Raw genomic sequence first — 3062 nt, forward strand, 5'->3', positions numbered from 1 at the left:
TATTTTGTTTTTGGTGTATTTTGTTTTGTTTTTAGTGCATTTTATTTTGTTTTTCGTGTATTTTGTTTGGAAGTCGGTTTTGTTTTTTTATATCTATGTAAATAACTCAAAAACTACTGAGACTATTTCAAAAAATTTTTTACCATCAATAAGCTACGTTACCACTGAGTAACATCTTACTCTTACGAATATTATAAATGCGAAAGTTTAGAGGGATGGATGGATGGATGTTTGTTAGAGTTTCTAGCTTAAACGGCTGAACGGATCTCGATAAAATTTGGTATAGATGTAGAGGATAGTCTGGAAGAACACATAGACTACTCACTTTTGTTTTTTTATTTCCACGCGGACTGAGTCGCGGGTAAAAGCTAGTAGGCTATAATTGTCATTTTTCACTCGGAGTAATACTTAATATTCGAACCGCAAGATCGTGAAATCCACGCTTCATTTATCACAAATTCTACAGACTTTTCGATTTTCGAAGCGAAGCGAATTTAGATTACTGACTGAAGTTTCTGGCTGTCTTTAATTTCTTGTATTAAGGTTAATTGACCAAATATCATCTGCTGATTGCGATATGATGGCTCTATGAATTTAGTTTTAAAGTATTCCTAACTGACGGATCTTGGCACATTATTATAGAGAAAAAGTTTAAATGTGTTACGGCATTACAAAGACACCATTTCATACGTAGTTCAAAGAAATCCTAAAGTCTGCTACACACTTTCAGGTTTATCTGACACTTTTATCTGTACAGTCCGATCGTTTAGATAAAACTGAGCGTTTGTAACAGGCTTTAGTCTGTGCTGAGAAGTGGAAGTCAGTATTTATATACCGTTGGGATCAACCGTCGCACTCAACAATTATGTAAAACTAGCTTTCGCGACTCCGTCAGCGTTGAATTAAAAAAATTGTGCCTATGTGTTCTTTTAATCTATCTACGTCTGTACCAAATTTAATCGGAATCCGCCATTTAGGCTACAAACTCTAAAATCCATCCATCCAAAGTCTCGCATTTATAATATTAGTATGATTAAATAAATGTATGTGATCCATTTAATGGCGGCGCGTACATATGCGCGTAGCCGGCATCGGGTCCCCTAGATCGTTTTAATTTTAGTTTCTCCTTTTTCTTTATATGTGTGTGTAATGTAATATAATATGTATTGTTCTTGTAAATATCATATGTGTAATATTCTGTTACATGAGTTAAATAAATTATTATTATTATTATTAAATCTTGGTCATAGAATATTTATTGCTCGTATATTTGTTTAATGCTCACGTGAACCAAAACAAAGGTTTCAGTTTATCTTTGGCTCTGAATTTATAATTTATGGACATTAATCTAAACATATAATAATTACAGCAATGAAATATTAAGTACGCTGATTCTGTTTGAATCCATTGTTATGTAGAATGTAAAATATAGATATTTGAATGTAGATTTATGTTTAATAATGGTAGAGCCCGCTTTAACATTTTCGCAGGAATGGACCGGCTTGCTCGGTGCAGTACCACGACCACACAGAAAACAGGCGTGAAGTGGAAGCAATTCCGCGTTTCGTCTGATGAGTGTGGTGCCGGAGGCCTAATTTTAGTCCCTTTCATTTCCACCCTTTTCTTTAGAGGAAAGGATAGGAAGGCAAAGTGGATTTGACGGTGGAGGAGACGCATAGGAAGGGGAAATATCCTCTCTATGTGCGTCTCCTCCTCCGTCAATTAAGGGTAGGCAACGCATCTGCAATTGCGGATGTTTATGGGCAGCGGTCGCTTTCCATTTCGGTGGATTCAGGCCGCTTGCTCGTTTGCCACCTTATATTATAAAAAAAAATATAAGTGGATTTGACGGGATAAGGATTGTATAGGAGAAAGGTGTGTATTTACTGTGCTTCCTCTGTCCATTGCAGGTATGTATAGGTGGTTATAGAAAGGATAATTTTAATATTACAAAAATTACTCTTTGACGTTTGTTTAGCAACACTTTCGTCATTCAGAATTATTGCTGCGCCAAAAGATTTAATTAGGTCGCAAACTCTAGCGTTACGAGGAAAATGTATTCATAGGCCAGGTAATTTTACTCTACGTTGTTACGTATGATATCTCGCCTATCTGTTATATTACTATTCTATGTCATGTCAATTAACCTAGTTAAATTGTGTTAAGTACAAAACATCTCTCACCGTGGATTTAGAAGCGAAAGCAGAGGGTCTAGCACGAAAATTTGCTAGGTTGTAGAGAGTAGAATAGATTTATTAGTGTACATTACTTCCGATAGGGGCGCTGCCAGACCGTCAAGCGTAAAATCATGATTATCTATTTACTTCTATACTAATATTATAAAGAAGGAAAGATTTGGATTATTGGATTTTTGTATATATTGAAATAACTTTAAAAATAATGGGTCGATTTCAAAAATTATTTCACTATTAAAAAGCTACGTTATCACTGAGTTACATAGGCTAAGTCTTTTATTATTTTTTAATTTCACGTAGGCGAAATCCCGTGTAAAAGCTTGTAATGTATAGAGAAAATGTAAAATATTTTCCGACATCAAGAACATTACGAGTAATCGTGTTATGTGATGAGTAATGGGGTAGTTCTTCGATAAATACGTTAGGGGTGCGTTGTGTAATATTATTTCATTTTACACATAGCTCTGTTTAGTTATTAGAATAATGTTTCATCATCTCCCCACCTTATCCTACTTTCGTGTGGCCCACCGGGATTTTTTTCCTCCAAATAACTCTATCATCCGTCATCTCAGTCATCACTCCCTTTATACTAGTGCTGCAAGACAACCCCAGACTTGCTAAGTATACTAATAGCTGTTTATTTATGTGTATAAAAATTTACAACAAGATACCAAATGATTTAAAATTGTTGAACTTCAGAAAATTTAGGACACGGCTTTTTCATCTACTGCTTGAAGGAGAAGTTTATAGTATAGAGGATTTTTTTAGTGTTTAAATGAAGGTTTAATATCAACAGATTAACAGCATAAAGTTGATCCTTAGCCTAATTTATACAAATATGCAAATTTTGTTTAAAATTATCATTTA

This window comes from Papilio polytes, unplaced genomic scaffold (genome assembly GCF_000836215.1).
Source record: "Papilio polytes unplaced genomic scaffold, Ppol_1.0 DF822178.1, whole genome shotgun sequence".
Lineage (NCBI taxonomy): Eukaryota > Metazoa > Arthropoda > Insecta > Lepidoptera > Papilionidae > Papilio > Papilio polytes.